This window comes from Neoarius graeffei, chromosome 3 (genome assembly GCF_027579695.1).
Source record: "Neoarius graeffei isolate fNeoGra1 chromosome 3, fNeoGra1.pri, whole genome shotgun sequence".
Taxonomy (NCBI): domain Eukaryota; kingdom Metazoa; phylum Chordata; class Actinopteri; order Siluriformes; family Ariidae; genus Neoarius; species Neoarius graeffei.
In genome coordinates, this window is record NC_083571.1 from 106,495,965 (window position 1) to 106,516,504 (window position 20,540).

General features: G+C 41.4%; 1 protein-coding gene across 2 annotated transcripts in view; it reads right to left on the reverse strand.

Moving 5' to 3' along the window:
• The window catches only part of gphnb (gephyrin b), a 412,308-nt gene that overhangs the window by 115,484 nt on the left and 276,284 nt on the right, over window positions 1–20,540 (reverse strand). The window lies entirely within an intron of this gene.

Genomic DNA, 20,540 nt, shown 5'->3' on the forward strand with positions numbered 1-20,540 from the left:
GGTGGATCTTAATCAACTAATTATGTGACTTATGAAGTGAATACCTATGCACACTCCAGATTTCTGTTCTTTCATCTTAATTACCGTTTGTGTCACAAAAAAGCAACTTTAAAGTGGTAGGCATGTTGTGTAAATCAAATGGTGATAACCCCACAAAAATCCATTTTTAATTCCAGCTTGTAATTTGACAAAACAGGACAAACACCATGGGGGATGAATACTTTTGCAAGACACTGTATCTGAACCAGTGGGTTGGTGCTACTCCTCCGAAGGAGTTAAGGGCCCTGGGTTCTACCTCTTCCATGTACAGCTGGGCCACAATGGTAGATACTCACAGCCCATGGCACAGTTGTTTTTCTGTTTGTAAAATTTACCATTGAATTGGAAATAGGTGGTGTTTCAGCAGTGGTGTTTCTTCTTTTTTTAAGGCCATTTTTCCATAGCATATTTATAATATGTCTCATAAAAAGCCTCACCCTAGACTGGATTGTAACAATTTATAGGCTGTATATAAGCTTTTTTCTTTGTCAGCTTACTGTAGTCAGCTGCAAACTTGAGTAGAGCTTTAAGGTGCTTAAAGGTGTCTGTGGACAGTGTTCCAGCAGTTTCCAGTTCATGATAGGCCTGTGCCTGGTGGTTTCTGGGTTGTTCCTGACCATCCAAACCAATTTCCTCTCAGCTGAGGCTGACTGTTTGGATATTCTTCCAGCAAAGTGGCTTGGAAAAATGTCTACACCTCCCAATAACTCGTACTTATGTACAACTGTTTGAACTGATTATCCTGGAATCTGCAGTTGTTTAGAAATGGCTCCAAGAGACATTCCTGAGTTATGTAAATTGATGGTCCTTCTTCTCAGATCTGCACTGAGCTCCTTGGACTTTTCCAATGTACTGTGTGTTGTCAAACAAACCCTTTTGTGTTGGCATATACCCCTTTTCCACCAAATCAGTTCCAGGGCTGGTTCGGGGCCAGTGCTGGTGCTGGTTCACAACTTGTTCAACTTGCGAGCCAGCTGAGAACCAGTTTGCTTTTCCATAGCTCGCGGTGCTAAGCGGAGCCAGCATTACGTCGCTGTATACGTCATTATGTCGCTGTATACGTCAGTTACGTCGCTGTATATGTCAGTTATGGCACTACGTTTACATAAACTTTGGCGCGTATATCAAAGCAAAACCAACACAGAAGAAGCAGCAGCGGCAACAACAACAACAATAATAATGAATGACTTCACGTTTGTACAGCTGCTGCTTCTCGTCACTTAAAAATGGCGATCTTTCGTGGTCTTGTTATTGTTGTTGGTCTTAACAACTCCGCCCCCCCGCTGACATAAGCGGTTCTTTCCTCTGGCCCAGCAGAGAGTTGGTGCTAGCCTGGAACCGGTTTTTCTGGCCCCAGAGCCAGTTCTTTGTCAGTGGAAACAGAAAACCCGGTTCCAAACTAAGCACTGGCCCCGAACCAGCCCTGGAACTGCTTTGGTGGAAAAGGGGCAATAGAGAAGCTACCAGCTGTAGTCCATCATAATCACTAACAGGAAGTTAAGAGGCCTTGGCCTTGGCAAGTTAAAAGACTTTATGGAACTTTCAGCACCACTGAATTAATAATCTAATTGGGTGTTTGTATATTTTTGACCTTGTGTATATAATTTTGACCCTGTGTTGATTTCAGAAAACTATACTAAAACTTGTACACCAAATTATTTTCTATTAAGATATTAATGTATATTTTCTGTTGTGCAATTATTCAGCCACAGAAAATGAACAGTTCAAAGAAATGACTGAAAGCTTGTTGTTTGTCCGTCATGGCAACTATGACCACCTAGTCATCCTGTGGTTGGGTTGGGGTAGCATGTGTCCGCAGGTGGCTGATCAGGCCGATCCTTGCGTGGAGTATTTTGTTGCAGTGCGGGCATGGATGGAGACTGGTGTGCTTTGGAGGGTTGTTGGGAAGTTCCTTCCTGGCCTGTCTTTTTTGTTTTGCACTGGTTGTACAGGTCTCCTCGTGGGTGATGGCTCTCTCCCGGGTTAGATGTTGCCAATGTGCTCTGTCCATAGCAGTTTCTTCCCATGTGTGGGGGGTCAAATTTGAAATTTCAACTGAAAGCCTAATATTACCATGACATTTGTGTTCATTATGACATTCATGTCGATGTATGTAAACTTCTGACTGGAACTGGATATGGCCTTCACTATTTTTTGCAAGTAAGTTTTTATCAAATTTCTGGCTTTTTCATTTTTGTTTAAAAAAATCACTGCAGGGGCGGCACGGTGATGTAGTGGTTAGCGCTGTCGCCTCACAGCAAGAAGGTCCGGGTTCGAGCCCCGGGGCCGGCGAGGGCCTTTCTGTGTGGAGTTTGCATGTTCTCCCCGTGTCCGCGTGGGTTTCCTCCGGGTGCTCCGGTTTCCCCCACAGTCCAAAGACATGCAGGTTAGGTTAACTGGTGACTCTGAATTGACCGTAGGTGTGAATGTGAGTGTGAATGGTTGTCTGTGTCTATGTGTCAGCCCTGTGATGACCTGGCGACTTGTCCAGGGTGTACCCCGCCTTTCGCCCGTGGTCAGCTGGGATAGGCTCCAGCTTGCCTGCGACCCTGTAGAAGGATAAAGCGGCTAGAGATGATGTGATGTGAAAATCACTGCAATTAGGTAGAGCGGAAACCCCTTAATTTATTATTATTTTTTTTAAACTAAGGGATAATTTACAGCAAGCTGCTCATTACTGAGAACTAAACCCTGACAGAGTGATGCAAGACCCTGACGCAAAGCGGAGGCGTCTTGAATCACCCTGAAGGGGCTTATTCCACAATAATGACTGGCTCGCTGTACATTATCCCGCTTATTAGAGGACGACTTAGCAAAGAAATCAATAATTTGACAAAAAGTCTTTATCTAAAAATTATTTTATTGCTTCCGCTAATGACATGGTCCATAACAATGGTCTGTTATACTTAACAGTGCATTATCAAGAAATAAAAGATTTCTGAATGCTGTAACTGATCAATCAGAATCGAGTATTCAAATGAGCCGTGTAATAAAAAAAAAGCAATAAAGAACAACAATTTAGGCTTACATTGCTGAAATGGAAAGGTAATTTTGCCACATGCTGAAATGATGAACGTCATATGCAGTCCTGCGGGGTCTTTTACTGGCAGCCCACACTAAATCAGTCTTTTTCCCCTGAGACATTAACACACAAGTTTGTAACTGCTCAGTGAAAACATACACACATACAATTTCATATTATCTCTGAGCTCTGAAATAGACTGTACTGATCATGAACTGCACTTATCCAACTCTAAAGCACTGAGAAAGGGAAATGCTGAACATTTTAGAAATACTAAAGCAGGAGATAAACAGTACACACCGTATGAGATCAGGCAAAAAAAAAAAAGTGGCTAAATTTTATGTAAGCTGTTCTTCATGTCAGACATAATGTACATTCTCTAACATCAAAGGTGGACAAAGTACCCAACTTCACTACTTAAGTCAAAGTACAGATCCCGCTGGTCAAATGTTACTCCGATACAAGTGAAAGTTGTCCAGTCAATGTTTTACTTAAGTTAAAATACTGAAGTACTTGCTTTTAAAAATACTTAAGTATTAAAAGTATATTTTCTGTCATTATTGCCACAATGCTTATAAAACCTAATGCTGTTACCAAATAGGGAAATGTGAATTCACAAAATTAATGCATGCTGTGCCATCATGGTGGTTTAACGTTAAGCTAGCTAGTCAGTGAAGCGCCATCTGACATGCTAGCAAACTCTTTTCAAACTCGAAATCATATTGGGTAGCTAATGCTACTAGAAAAGAAAGATTTCTACATTGTTCATTTGGCAAGATTATGCCAAAACATGTTTCTGAAAGCACTTCAGATAAGTTAACGTTATTCATGTTAGCGTAACTCCGTGTTTACATGCTAACTAACAGTGTCCATGTTAACTAGCTATGTGTAAACGTTAACCGTGGACAAGGCGATGGCAACTTGGTGGGCAAATCCATAGAAAGTCATTTGACTAATCAGACTGCATAGCTATTGCAACGTTATTGCTAACTCTAAAAGCACGGACAACTTCATTACAAGCTTTCTCTTGGAATAAAATGTTTATATACCTCAATATGCTTCTGCAGGTCGGACGGCGAGTTTTTGTAGGCTGTGATGTGGTTCGTTTTAGGCAAACAAAGCAAACATTTAAAACGAAATGAATCTTTAATCCTTTCAGAAAACTGAAACACGGGTTCATGGGCCATGGGTGCGTGCATTCTTCAGAAGAACCGCCTCCTTCCATTCTGCCATCAACTCATCGTGTTCAAATAATGCTGCAGAGAAATCACTGAACTTGATTTTATACAGTCTATGGACGAGACGTGACCCTAGTGATTACTGATCGGCTGTCTCAGTGTCACCTGCGAAAAAACCATCACGTTTTAGAAAAGAAAAGAAAAACACATCCACTTTCAAAGCCGCTTCATAGTAACGAGTAACGAGGACCTTGATAGAAATGAAGTGGAGTGAAAAGTACGATATTTGCCTTTCAAATGTAGTAAAGTTAGTCACAAGTTTCCAAAAAAAACATACTCAAGTAAAGTACAGATACTCAAAAAGTGTACTTAAGTACAGCACTCAAGTAAATGTACTTCGTTACTGTCCACCTCTGTCTAACATGCAAGTAAGCTTGAGGATATTAATTAACAATAACATTTCTTTTACATTTCACAATTGCCACTCATGTATTTGTAGCTATCCTGTGTTTGATGTAAACCTTTGCATTTATTCATTTGGAAGAAATTTTAACCCAAAGCAACCTATAATTCAGCTGAGTAGATGAAGGCTAATTGCCTGGCTCAAAGACGCAACAGTGCACCCAAGTGGTGCAACAGAAAAATGCTTTCCTATTATCTGGAGATTTTGACTTCAAATCGTGATGATGAAACAGCTATCCGTGATCGGAAGTTGAAGAGAGAAAAACTACACATGCCCTTTGTGTGGGAGGAATTGCATACCCTCTCTCCCCTGTCAATCACAGCAGCCCTAGCCAATCATGGGTGAGCGTCTCTGAACTCTTGTATGCAGAAGAGGGCAGACTTGCCTCTGAGTGATCTTACACTGAATGAGCAGCAGCTCAAACAGATTCAGTTGGCTGGGTTCACGTGTCTTGGATGAAGTACATGTTCCTTGTGTCTTGCACCTTCACCCTCCCAAGTGGGAGCTGTCATATCATAGGAGAGAGCTGGCTTGTGGGTGGGACATGGCCGAGACTAAATTAGAGAGAAAATGAAGTGGGGGAGGCAAAAAAAGTGGCAACTTGGCAGTGCCAGGATTCCCCATCCTCCTATAGGCTTTTACATGAACATTGCAGCAGCGGCTTCATTTGGAAATAGTAACAAAACTTCTGACACGACTAGAACTTATCTTCAGTGGTCTTTGGTTGCAATGGCACTAAATTCGTTACTGGTGAGCATGTCACATTATGTCTTCTGAGATTGCTGTTGTAAATTCACTACCAAAGAATTCTTTTATGAGGTGCAATTTTTGTCTGCGACAGCAATATTGGGCAGAAATTCTTACACTGCAAGGTCGGCTAGTCCAGTGGTTGGAATAGAGATACTGTATGTATCTCATCTTCTCTCTCTCTCTCTCTCTCTCTCTCTTGCTCTCATATATAGTGTCTTGCAAAAGTATTCATCCCCCTTGGTGTTTGTCCTGTTTCGTCGCATTACAAGCTGGAATTAAAATTGATTTTTGGGGGGTTAGCACCATTTGATTTACACAACATGCCTACCACTTTAAAGGTGAAAATTGTTGTTTTATTGTGATACAAACAATAGTTAAGATGGAAAAACAGAAATCTGCAGTGTGCATAGGTATTCACCCCCCTAAACTCAATACTTTCGGGAGCCACGTTTTGCTGCAAGTCTCTTGGGGTATGTCCCTATTAGTTTAGCACATCTAGTCACTGGGATTTTTGCCCATTCCAAAAGGCAAAACTGCTCCAACTCCTTCAAGTTAGATGGGTTGCATTGGTGTACAGCAATCTTCAAGTTATGCCAAAGATTCTCAACTGGATTGACTAGGCCATTCCAAGACATTTACTGTAAATGTTTCCCTATAAACCACTCCAGTGTAGCTTTAGAAGAAAGAAGAAGAAACAGTATGTTTTGGCAGTATGTTTAGGGTCATTGTCCTGCTGGAACATGAACCTTCATCCCAGTCTCAAACCTCTGGCTGACTCAAACAGGTTTTCCTCCACAATTGCCCTGTATTTAGTGCCATCCATCTTTCCTTCAGTCCTGACCAGCTTTCCTGTCCCTGCAGATGAAAAATATCCCCACAGCATGATGCTGCCACCACCATGCTTCACTGTAGGAATGGTGTTCTCAGGGTGTTGGGTTTGCGCCACACATGGCATTTCCCATGATGGCCAAAAATATAAATTGTAGTCTCATTTGACCAGAGAATCTTCTTCCATGTGTTTGGAGAGTCTGCCACATGCTGTTGGGCAAACTGCAAATGTGTTTTCTTCAGAAATGACTTTTTCTGGCCACTCTTCCATAAAGCCTCACTCTGTGAAGTGTATGGCTTAAAGTGGTCCTATGGACAGATACTCCCATCTCCACTGTGGATCTTTGTAGCTCCTTCAGTGTTATCTTTGGTGTTTTTGTTGCATCTCTGATTAATGTCCTCCTTGCCCGGTCTGTGAGTTTTGGTGGGCGGCCTTCTCTTGTCAGGTTTGTAGTGGTGCCATATTCTTTCCATTTTGCTATAATGGATTTAATGGTGCTCCATTAAATGGTGTTTCATGAGAGAGGTCATGTGACCCGACAAAGATGGCAACTTAGAAGAGGGGCTCTGGTCAACCGTGCACAAAAACCTTTTATTCCCCGGATAGTGGCTTGGAATTCAGATTTCCCACTTAATGTCAACGATGTCAACATCTCATGCGACAAAGGAATGTGACATTTTTACTCAAGCTCACAAATCGACTGCTTACAACAAGAAAAAGGCCTCAACACCTGAAACCAGTAACGGAAACCAGTAAGATGGCCGACATAGCAGATGTGCTAACAGAGCTAAAGTCGCTCCACTCTGAGTTTGGACTAAAACTGGATGGCACTAATAACCTTCTTGGAGATGTGAACAATGCTATAATAGCACTAGAGGGTAAAGTGGCTGAAGTTAAACAGGACGTGTCAGAACATACTAAACGCATCGAAGAAACGGAGGGCCGAGTGAACACGGCAGAGGAAGAACTTGAGAAAATACAGGCGGAATTGGCTTCATCTTTAAAATGGCTGGCATACCTGGAGATGAAGACTTAGAGAACCGAAGTAAAACCCCGATTCCAAAAAAGTTGGGACAAAGTACAAATTGTAAATAAAAACGGATTGCAATAATTTACAAATCTCAAAAACTGATATTGTATTCACAATAGAACATAGACAACATATCAAATGTCGAAAGTGAGACATTTTGAAATTTCATGCCAAATATTGGCTCATTTGAAATTTCATGACAGCAACACATCTCAAAAAAGTTGGGACAGGGGCAATAAGAAGCTGGAAAAGTTAAAGGTACAAAAAAGGAACAGCTGGAGGACCAAATTGCAACTCATTAGGTCAATTGGCAATAGGTCATTAACATGACTGGGTATAAAAAGAGCATCTTGGAGTGGCAGCGGCTCTCAGAAGTAAAGATGGGAAGAGGATCACCAATCCCCCTAATTCTGCGCCGACAAATAGTGGAGCAATATCAGAAAGGAGTTCAACAGTGTAAAATTGCAAAGAGTTTGAACATATCATCATCTACAGTGCATAATCTCATCAAAAGATTCAGAGAATCTGGAAGAATCTCTGTGCGTAAGGGTCAAGGCCGGAAAACCATACTGGGTGCCCGTGATCTTCGGGCCCTTAGACGGCACTGCATCACATACAGGCATGCTTCTGTATTGGAAATCACAAAATGGGCTCAGGAATATTTCCAGAGAACGTTATCTGTGAACACAATTCACCGTGCCATCCGCCGTTGCCAGCTAAAACTCTATAGTTCAAAGAAGAAGCCGTATCGAAACATGATCCAGAAGCGCAGACATCTTCTCTGGGCCAAGGCTCATTTAAAATGGACTGTGGCAAAGTGGAAAACTGTTCTGTGGTCAGATGAATCAAAATTTGAAGTTCTTTATGGAAATCAGGGACGCCGTGTCATTCGGACTAAAGAGGAGAAGGACGACCCAAGTTGTTATCAGCGCTCAGTTCAGAAGCCTGCATCTCTGATGGTATGGGGTTGCATTAGTGTGTGTGGCATGGGCAGCTTACACATCTGGAAAGACACCATCAATGCTGAAAGGTATATCCAGGTTCTAGAGCAACATATGCTCCCATTCAGACGACGTCTCTTTCAGGGAAGACCTTGCATTTTCCAACATGACAATGCCAAACCACATACTGCATCAATTACAGCATCATGGCTGCGTAGAAGAAGGGTCCGGGTACTGAACTGGCCAGCCTGCAGTCCAGATCTTTCACCCATAGAAAACATTTGGCGCATCATAAAACGGAAGATACGACAAAAAAGACCGAAGACAGTTGAGCAACTAGAATCCTACATTAGACAAGAATGGGTTAACATTCCTATCCCTAAACTTGAGCAACTTGTCTCCTCAGTCCCCAGACGTTTACAGACTGTTGTAAAGAGAAAAGGGGATGTCTCACAGTGGTAAACATGGCCTTGTCCCAACTTTTTTGAGATGTGTTGTTGTCATGAAATTTAAAATCACCTCATTTTTCTCTTTAAATGATACATTTTCTCAGTTTAAACATTTGATATGTCATCTGTGTTCTATTCTGAATAAAATATGGAATTTTGAATCTTCCACATCATTGCATTCTGTTTTTATTTACAATTTGTACTTTGTCCCAACTTTTTTGGAATTGGGGTTGTAGAAGGAAGAACCTACGTGCGTTTGGTCTCCAAGAAGGTGCCGAGGGTACACAACCACTGCTGGATTTTATCCGGGAAATGTTACCGAAGTGGCTGGGGCTCAGCACGGACCAGACCCTGGTATTGGAAAGGGTATATCGCACCTTGGCACCGGCAAAGCCTAACCAACACAGAGCTGTTCTTATACGCTTCTGGAAATTCCAGGATAGGGAGACTGTTTATCGTTTTTCATCACATAAGAATATACTACACGATGGAAATAAAATCACATGACTTTTCAGCAGAAATGATGCGGAAACACCGGGAGTTTAATACGGCCAGAAAGTTGTTCACCGAGATGGGAGCATTCCGGGGATTCCAACTGAATCCTTGCAAGATGAGAGTGGTCCATGATGGGAAGATGTTCCTCTTTTCTTCACTGCGTGAAGCAGAGGAATTTCACCATGAAATTCAACCTAAAGGATACACTCTGTTCTTTGCACATACAGTCAGCCTCTGATGACAGGTAACACGGGTAAGATGGACTAACGCGACTGGCAATGCAAATGTTATAAACGACCCGACACGCTTCCTTTTTTTTTTGGATGAAGAATCTGTACAGAGTGTGAACGGGGCCCAGTCTTATTTTGTCCCCCCAGCATTTTGAGTTTGACGTTTGATAAAGACATCATTATTATAAAGATAAAATCTAAAACCTTCAGCTAAATTTTTATTTTATTTTATTTATTTTTTTATTGAAATTCATTTAGTTTATACAAAATGATAAAGATGTTTGCAAAGGGATACATTTAAATGTAATTTTCTTTTTTTACATGGACCAATCTGTTCTTTTGAATATCCGGGGGAAATAATTACTGTTAAGAGATGTGTTGTGCACGGTTGGTGATGGGTTAAGATTTCACTTTAAAGGCTCATGTAGACTAAGGCTACATCCACACGACAACGGCAACGAGATTTTTTTTTTTAGCGGGTAAAAAAAATATCGCGTCCACATGGGCAACGGATCAGTAAAATATCAGGTACATATGGCAACGCAACGCTTGCTGAAAACGATGCAATACACATGCCACACCTCTATGTGCGCTGTAAGACGGTGCCATCGGAGACACTAGAACAATAGAAGAAGTAGGACGCATACGCATAAACCCCTTCTTCTACCTGGCGTGAATGAGTGAGTGCTGCTTGTTCTAGTCATGTGGTTGTGACGTCATCGTAAACAAATCCGTTATACTCATCCAGACGACTTCGCAACGGCGCCGTTGCCAGATTTTTCCACTCTGGAACCCATTCTCAAAAAATATCGTTTTGGGGCACCCAAAACGCCAGTGCCGTGTGGACGCCAGGCCGAAACGATAAAAAATTTTATCGGATTCACCTGAATCCGTTGCCTTGTGGACAGGGCCTAACTGCTCCTCATGTAAATGTGGATCAGTGCTCCTCAGTTATTTAGTGAAATTTTTGGGTATAATATTCAGACTTAAAGCACTTCAGTTTGGGAAGTGCTTGGGACAAAGGGGAGGGAAGATCTCATCTCATCTCATTATCTCTAGCTGCTTTATCCTGTTCTACAGGGTCGCAGGCAAGCTGGAGCCTATCCCAGCTGACCACGGGCGAAAGGCGGGGTACACCCTGGACAAGTCGCCAGGTCATCACAGGGCTGACACATAGACACAGACAACCATTCACACTCACATTCACACCTACGGTCAATTTAGAGTTACCGGTTAACCTAACCTGCATGTCTTTGGACTGTGGGGGAAACCGGAGCACCCGGAGGAAACCCACGCGGACACGGGGAGAACATGCAAACTCCACACAGAAAGGCCCTCGCCGGCCACGGGGCTCGAACCCGGACCTTCTTGCTGTGAGGCGACAGCGCTAACCACTACACCACCGTGCCACCGGGAGGGAAGATATCCGGCAAAATGTTATATGTTCATAGTTTTTTGTTTGTTTGTTTTTGTTTGTTTTTTTGTTTTCAACAGCAGTATCTTTGTTTATTTGTTTGGTTTCTGCGACTGGACAGAATTACATCTTATTCACGAAATTAAAACACCATCTCCTCTCATCTCATCTCATTATCTCTAGCCACTTTATCCTTCTACAGGGTCGCAGGCAAGCTGGAGCCTATCCCAGCTGACTACGGGCGAAAGGCGGGGTACACCCTGGACAAGTCGCCAGGTCATCACAGGGCTGACACATAGACACAGACAACCATTCACACTCACATTCACACCTACGCTCAATTTAGAGTCACCAGTTAGCCTAACCTGCATGTCTTTGGACTGTGGGGGAAACCGGAGCACCCGGAGGAAACCCACGCAGACACGGGGAGAACATGCAAACTCCACACAGAAAGGCCCTCGCCGGCCCCGGGGCTCGAACCCAGGACCTTCTTGCTGTGAGGCGACAGCGCTAACCACTACACCACCGTGCCGCCCATTAAAACACCAATATGTCTAAAATAAAAATTACCAGTTGGAATGTTAGGGGGCTGAGAGAAATGGCCAAAATTAAGCAGGTTTTGAACAGAATCAGACAACTTAAGTCCCAAATAGTTTTCTTGCAGGAGATACATTTAAGAGCAGCAGAAATTGATAGATTACAAAAAAGATGGCCAGGTCAGGTTTTTTGTGTTCCATACAGTAATCATGCTAGAGGGGTGCTCATACTTATACATAAATCTTTACCGTTCCAAACTGCTAATGTTATTTGTGATCATTATGGTAGATATATCATCGTCCAGGGTAACATATCCACACATAAATTGAATCTGGTTTGCATCTATGGTCCAAACGATGACAACCCAACATTTTTTCAGAATCTCTTCCTTACTCTGTCTACCCTGCAAGGTACGTACATAATTGGTGGTGATTTTAATTGCACTTTGGTGCCCATAAAAGATTGCTCTACTAACCTTGACTCTACTCATATGCAGACAAGGAGAATATTGCTGCAGTCTTGTAAAGATTTGAATTTGGTTGAAATATGGAGGGAATTGCACCCAGATAGAGTTGAATACTCCTGTTATTCAAGTACACATGGCACCCACTCGCGAACTGACTATTTTTTGGTCCCCTTTGGACTTCTTTCAAAAATTAAAGAGTGTTGGTATGATAGCATTGTCATAAGTGATCATGCAGCTGCATCATTAAATTTGCATATAGATACATTTATTTACAGTTCTAAGATATGGAGATTTCCCATCCATAAACTCTGCAGGATGCAGAGTTTATCAAATTTCCCGAAGAATGTATTAATAATTATTTTGAAATCAATCTTGATCAGACTGATGCCTGTGTTAGATGGGAGGCGTTTAAAGCGTATATTAGAGGGGAAATTATTAGTTATACGAAATCCAAAGCCAAACAACAGCGTATGGAAGTGGAAACAATTGAAAATCAAATTAGACTGTTGGAACAAGACTTGTATAATAATTACAACCAGCAGAAAGCAAAGGAATTGCAAATTATGAGAGCCAAATATAATAAGTTATCCATAGAAAAAGTTGCAAAAAGGTTAATGTGGCTAAAACAGTCTTATTATGATCAAGGAGAAAAATGTGGTAAACTACTGGCTTGGCGACTTAAGAAAAAACAGTTAGACAGGGCGATCAATAACATCAAGACACTTGTAGGTGATGTGACTTCAGAGCCAGTGGAGATCAATAACAATTTTAGGGATTTTTACGAGTCCTTGTATGCATCAGAGTGTTTAGATGATTTCGAGAGTCAAAATTCTTTTTTAGATCAGTTGAAATTTCAGACCTTGTCAGAAAACAAACAATAGGAATTGGATTGCAGTCTAACAGTGAAAGAATTAGCAGAGGCCATTCAAAGTATGCAGAGTGAGAAAGCACCAGGGCCGGATGGCTTTCCTATTGAATTTTATAAGAGATTTGGGGAGAAACTTCTGGTACCACTATTGGCCATGTATAAGGAATCCTCTGCAAAAGGAATGCTCCCTCCATCCTTGAGACTTGCAATAATAACTTTAATTCTGAAACCAAACAAACCACCGAACGAGTGCTCTTCTTTCAGACCTATTAGTTTGATGGGGTGTGATATCAAAATACTCTGCACGGCCTTGGCCAGAAGGCTAGAGTTGTATCTTCCGTACCTTGTTGGTAATGATCAAAATGGCTTTGTTAAAAATAGACATGGATTTCATAATATCCGGTGTGTTCTGAACATATTGTATGAAAGCCACAGTTTTGGAGATACAGCCGTCTTATCCTTAGACGCACGCCAGGCCTTTGATAGGATCGAGTGGGGCTTCCTTTTTAATGTGCTCCCACGGTTTTGAATTGGTGTAAATTTTTTGAGCTGGATAAAGCTCTTGTACACAAGCCCAACTGCCAAAATATTGACCAATAATAATGTCTCTAAACCATTTACTTTCCAACGATCAACCAGACAAGGGTGTCCGTTATCGCCTTTGCTATTTGTGTTGGCTATCGAGCCCTTGGCTATGGCCATTAGAGCTCATGAAGGCATCACAGATATAACTATTGGTGGTTATGAACATCACATAGCTTTGTATGCGGATGACATAATTCTCATCTCATCTCATTATCTCTAGCCGCTTTATCCTTCTACAGGGTCGCAGGCAAGCTGGAGCCTATCCCAGCTGACTATGGGCGAAAGGCGGGGTACACCCTGGACAAGTCGCCAGGTCATCACAGGGCTGACACATAGACACAGACAACCATTCACACTCACACCTACGGTCAATTTAGAGTCACCAGTTAACCTAACCTGCATGTCTTTGGACTGTGGGGGAAACCGGAGCACCCGGAGGAAACCCACGCGGACACGGGGAGAACATGCAAACTCCACACAGAAAGGCCCTCGCCGGCCCCGGGGCTCGAACCCAGGACCTTTTTGCTGTGAGGCGACAGCACTAACCACTACACCACCGTGCCACCCTGATGACATAATTCTTTCCCTAACAAACTTAAAAGATAGTATTCCCCAATTAGTGAATTTAAATGAAACCTTTAGAAACTTATCAGGGTATAAAATAAACAATTCCAAATTGGTACTAATGTTTTTGAATGAAAATGAAAGACTGCAGCCTATTGTAAATACATCATTTGCAACCACAAAAGAAGGTTTTACATATTTAGGGGTTCAAATTAGTCCCGATGTGAAACAAATAGTTTCTTTAAATTATGACCCCTTGGTGGACAGAGTGAGGGAGATGCTAAACCGATGGACACAAATGCCAATATCTATGATTGGTCGCATAAACATAATTAAAATGCTAGTCTTACCAAAGTTTTTGTATCTTTTTCAGTCACTTCCGCTTCCTTTACCTGACACTTTCTTTCACAACATTAATGATTTGTTGAATCAGTTCGTCTGGAATAATAAAAAGGCCAGACTACAACTAAGGCTATTATATTTACCATATGAAGGGGGGGCTTCAGCTCCCCAATCTAAAATTGTATTACTGGGCTGCCCAGCTAAGGTCAGCAATGTATTATTTTTCAGTAGCTCTCCTTCCAGCATGGGTGACTATAGAGCAGATATCAACATCAGGGCTTCCTCTCAAGCTTTATTTATATTCAACAAGTGTCAAAAGGCTAGTTAAACAGACAAAGAATCCCTTTCTTCGTAATACCATCTCAGTGTGGTACTCCGCACACCAACATTTTGGAGACACACCAGCATTATCCTAGTTTCCCCCATATGGGGCAATAATTGTTTTATACCGGGGAGAGCAGATGGTGGATTTAAGATGTGGTTTAACAAAGGTGTTGCAAAAATTTCAGATAGAGGGCAACTTAATGTTATATAATCAGCTGTGTGAGAAATATGATATTCCAAGAAAACATTTCTTTAAATACTTGCAGCTGAAACATTTTATCTTATCCACACATAAACACCTATTGTCTATACCGCCATTGTCTAAGATTGAGGAACTGACTCTATCCCACATGAATAGGAGAGGACAATTCTCATTGTTCTATGAGTTAACGTGAACTTATTCAAAAGAGTCATCTTCCAAAAAGCTGGAGGCATGGAGAATTGACATAAAGGAGAATATTCCTGAAGCTGATTGGGAAAGGGCTTGTTCTAAGGCTCAGACCTAGTCGATTAACACAACATAAGTTATTACAATATAAATGGTTGATGTGTACCTATCTTACACCTAGTAGGTTAAATCACATACCGGTATTCCCTAATGTCCCTGATATTTGTGTGAAGTGCAGAGAGGAAAAAGGTACATTAATCCATTGTTTATGGGAGTGTATAAGGATACAATGATTCTGGAAGAGTGTAACAGAATGTATAGGTGTTGTAGTTGGAAGGGAGGTTCCTTTGCGAGCCAAACTCTGTATACTGGGAATATAGAGATCTTGCACGTGACGTCACATCCGCTCCAGATTGTAAGCAGTCGCCATTTTGTCGGTCAAACGCCATATTTCCGCCGTCTTTCCAACACTGACTTTGGGGTTTTTTTCGCCCAAATCTTCAAATATTACCGTGCCATAATGCCGGAGAGTTGTATGGCATATAAATGCCACAACAGGAGAGGTCAGAAATCAGGAAGAAAGTTTCATAGGCTGCCTCGGGACCCTGACAGGCGTGCAAAGTGGATTGCTGCTATCGGCCGGGCCGATGCAAACAACAAGAACAAGGCATGGGAACCAACTGGAAAGAACGATCACTGGTGCCTGTGCAGTGACCATTTCATCTCAGGTTCGCCATGTATTTATTTCAGTATATCCATGTGGAGCGCTGTCGCCTCACAGCAAGAAGGTCATGGGTTCGAGCCCCGGGGCCGGCGAGAGCCTTTCTGTGTGGAGTTTGCATGTTCTCCCCGTGTCCGCGTGGGTTTCCTCCGGGTGCTCCGGTTTCCCTCACAGTCCAAAGACATGCAGGTTAGGTTAACTGGTGACTCTAAATTGACCGTAGGTGTGAATGTGAGTGTGAATGGTTGTCTGTGTCTATGTGTCAGCCCTGTGATGACCTGGCGACTTGTCCAGGGTGTACCCCGCCTTTCGCCCGTAGTCAGCTGGGATAGGCTCCAGCTTGCCTGCGACCCTGTAGAAGGATAAAGCGGCTAGAGATAATGATAATGATATCCATGTGGTTATTTGTAACATAAGTTTATGACTTGCTCTAATAAAAAATTCCGGGAAGTGGGAACCTGAGAAAAGGCTTGGGGCGGGGGGGTGGATTGGGTCTTTAGTGGTGTGACAATCAATGTAGTCTCTAGATATAAAATTATTTTACACTTTTAGGGGTCATATGAATTTCTGTAGAGATAACTGTCCAGAGATTTATAAGCACGCAGTGCTTCACCACTGAACAGCGAGGGAAAGTTTATGAGGTAATTATACACGTCTGGGTATTCCACCTCTGGCAGTTCCATATCCACTGACACGGTCGTGAAAACTACGTCCAGCAAGCCATAAGGGTCACTAATCCCTAGGTCGTTTATTTTAGACATATATCTAATTATCTGTTCATTAGAAAAATGAGCCGTGTAGTCCGTCGGTTGAAATTTATCCATTTTGTACACGAGTGCAGCAGTATTCAGCGGTGTTTTTTACCGACAAAATGGCGGCTGTGTACTTTCCGGTCACGTGACTGCAAGATCTCTGTACCCTGAAGACTTTGTTGTGACCCAACAACAGTTGCTGCCTATCAACTTTGGACTTTTACAAGCCAGAAGGATAATCGCATTGTTATGGAAAAGTGTGGATACACCTTCTACTGGAATGTGGACAAAGGAACTGATGGCCTGTCTAGCTCTGGAGAGACTAACATATATTGTAAGAAAGAAAGAAAAGAACTTTGCTCGCTTGTGGAGGACTTTTGGAAACTCGTGATTTTGAAATGTAATTAATTTTAAATTTTCTGTAATTTGGGCAGCACGGTGGTGTAGTGGTTAGCGCTGTCGCCTCACAGCAAGAAGGTCCGGGTTCGAGCCCCGTGGCCGGCGAGGGCCTTTCTGTGCGGAGTTTGCATGTTCTCCCCGTGTCCACGTGGGTTTCCTCCGGGTGCTCCAGTTTCCCCCACAGTCCAAAGACATGCAGGTTAGGTTAACTGGTGACTCTAAATTGACCGTAGGTGTGAATGTGAGTGTGAATGGTTGTCTGTGTCTATGTGTCAGCCCTGTGATGACCTGGCGACTTGTTCAGGGTGTACCCCGCCTTTCGCCCATAGTCAGCTGGGATAGGCTCCAGCTTGCCTGCGACCCTGTAGAAGGATAAAGCGGCTAGAGATAATGAGATGAGATGAGACTTTCTGTAATTTATGCACTGCTGTGATCCTTTTTATTTTCTTTTTTGCCAGATGGGGGAGATAACGTATTCATTTTATTTGTTAAAATGTTCATGTTTAAAATCAATATGAAAATCTCAATAAAAATATGTCTTTTAAAAAAAGGTGTTTCATACTAAAGGGGGTGAATGCCTATGCACACTCCAGACTTTTGGTTTTTTTTTTCATCTTCATTATTGTTTGTGTCACAATAAAACAACAATTTGCACCTTTAAAGTTGTAGGCATGTTGTGTACAAACACCAAGCTGGATGAATACTTTTGCAAGACACTGTGTGTATATATATATATATATATATATATATATATATATATATATATATAAAACTGTATAAAATCAGTGTTGTAGTCGAGTCAATAAACCTCAAGTCCGAGTCCACTCTCGAGTCCCCAGTGTTCAAGTCCAAGTCATTAAAAAAATTTAGAGTCCACTATTGATCCGAGTCGAGTCAGAGTTGAGTCCGAGAACAAGACTCCAAGTGTACCATTTGACGGTGGATGTTGCCGCCTTTATGTGAAACCATCTCTGCTACTGTGTTGGACTAACGTTACTGCTCGACTGCCCCATTTTAGTTAACAGGCTACAGATAAAAAGCTTGTTCATCACACAGCAAGCCCCGCCCACTATCAACAGGGCGAATAACATAAGAGAGGGTTAACACTAGCTAGTTCATCGCTCAGCAAGCCCCGCTATCAACAGAGCAATGATCATAGCGTGTCACTTCCTTCTCTGGGTGGAGTCTTACCAAATGACGATTGAAGTTCGAGGTTGTCCCCGTCGTCTCCTCGATAGTTCTTCTACATATGGAACACATCACAGTGCATTTTTTCCCACTGCACGAGAAGTCTGTATAAGCAAAGCAGACAATCCTAGGGGCGTTCTCTCCAGGCATTTTAGCGCCATTAACGTTAGTTTGTTCCTGAACATAACGTATGAACAGGCGAATGTGCATTCTCTTGCACAACATTAGTATAAAAATTAATGTTGATATAAATATCTTATGCCAAATTATAATGGCATGTTACAGAAAATAATGAAAAAAAAATCTGAGTCCTCGTCTCCAATTTAGGAGTTCTAATGCAGTTAATGCACGAGTCCAAGTCATCAGTGCTCAAGTTCAAGTCAAGTTATGGGTCCTTAAAATTAGGAAATTAGGGCATGAGTCGGATTCGAGTACTACAAGCCTGATATATATATATATATATATATATATATATATATATATATATATATATATATATATATATATATATAAATATAAGTGTGTGTATGTTTTATTGGGAAATACACCACTCGTATTTTTCATACGAGCTCCATCCGGGATATGGAGAACCAAAACCGTGACATAAATCTCTATATGTCACTCATGAGGAACTCTATGAATTGTTTTGATAAATTTGGGGACTTTTTGTTTGTGAATGTGTCGATATAATAAAAAGAAAATCACACGTTGCCTTGAAGTTCATATGAAGTTCATTGTCTTGTGTTGAAAAACTCGCATTTTTCATATGAAATACATCGCGGATCTGAGTGACACATTTAAATAATATTGGCTGGCACTGAGTGGTATATCAGATATATTCCATTCAGGTAGCATGATACTGAACGAGTTGAAGATGAGACACCTAGCACTGAGTTGGCTATAAGCCATGTACGACGAGATTGGATGGAATAACTGTTTTATTCTATCCACATTCACAGGATTTTGAAAAAAAGAGCATTTTTATTTTTATTTTTTGCAAATTCGATAAATAAAAACTTTATATAAAACGTCCGACAAAATCATTTCCGCTTAGAATGTAAACAAACCGGCGAAATGACAGGAGCAATTTGTGTAAAATGCTAAAATAATAATTCTTGAAAAATAAAAAAAGATAAGTTCTAACCATGAAATACTTTTATTCTATATTTTGTTGCTTTTTTTGTATTTTGGGGAGTTTTGTTTTCAAGTACAGTTTTTATTTTAATCCATGGTTGGTTCAGCAACATGATCCGCCATTTTGTTCTTCTTCTTTCAGGTTTTTTGGTGGTTGGCAAATCAACTTAAAGGTGCATTACTACCCCCGACTGGGCTGGAGTGTGGAACAGGAGATATTGGGGCAGGGGGAACGATATTCTTTTAGCTATTTATGTTTCTTTTAAATACTTAATAACAAAGCCACCATTTTGTTTTTCTCTACTCATGGTATATGAGCTGATATCATAGTAGTAGAGTAGCCAATCAGCATGCGTGATTGCTCATATCCAGTGAATGTGGATAGAATAATTCCCGATATTTCACTCCGATGGCATCACTCCCAGTGTTGTCCCACTGACTAGATGCACGTTGTCAAAGTGGCGAACCGGTTCAAAATTAAAATTCTTTTGATTAACTTTTGATTAACTTTAACAAAAAATATTTTTTGTGGAAGTCCATATAATATAAAGAACATTACACAGTTGCGTGTAGATATGAAGTTTATCTTTTCAAGTTGAAAAATGTATCACTCGTTGGCTTCGCTCATTTTATATATATATATTTTTTTGTTGCATTACAAGCTGGAATTAAAATGGATTTTTGGGGGTTAGCACCATTTGATTTACACAACATGCCTACCACTTTAAAGGTGAAAATTGTTTTTTAAAATTGTGACACAAACAATAATTAAGATGAAAAAACAGAAATCTGGAGTGTGCGTAGGTATTCACCCCCTTTCATATGAAACCCCGAAATAAGAGCTAGTCCAACCAATTCACTTCATAAGTCACATAATTAGTTGATTAAGATCCACCTTTGTGTAATCAAAGTGTCACATGATCTGTCACATGATGTCTGTATAAATCAACCTGTTCTGGAAGGACCCTGACTCTGCAACACTATGAAGCAAGCAACATGAAAACCAAGGAGCCTCCAAACAGGTCAGAGACAAAGTTGTGAAGAAGTATGGATCAGGGTTGGGTTATAAAAAAATATCCCAAACTTTGAATATTCCATGGAGCACCATTAAATCCATTATAGCAAAATGGAAAGAATATGGCACCACTACAAACCTGACAGGAGAAGGCCGCCCACCAAAACTCACAGACCGGGCAAGGAGGGCATTAATCAGAGATGCAACAAAGACACCAAAGATAACACTGAAGGAGCTGCAAAGATCCACAGCGGAGATGGGAGTATCTGTCCATAGGACCACTTTAAGCCTTACACTCCACAGAGTGGGGCTTTATGGAAGAGTGACCAGGAAAAAGCCACTGCTTAAGAAAACACATTTGGAGTTTGCCCAACAGCATGTGGCAACTCCCCAAACACATGGAAGAAGATTCTCTGG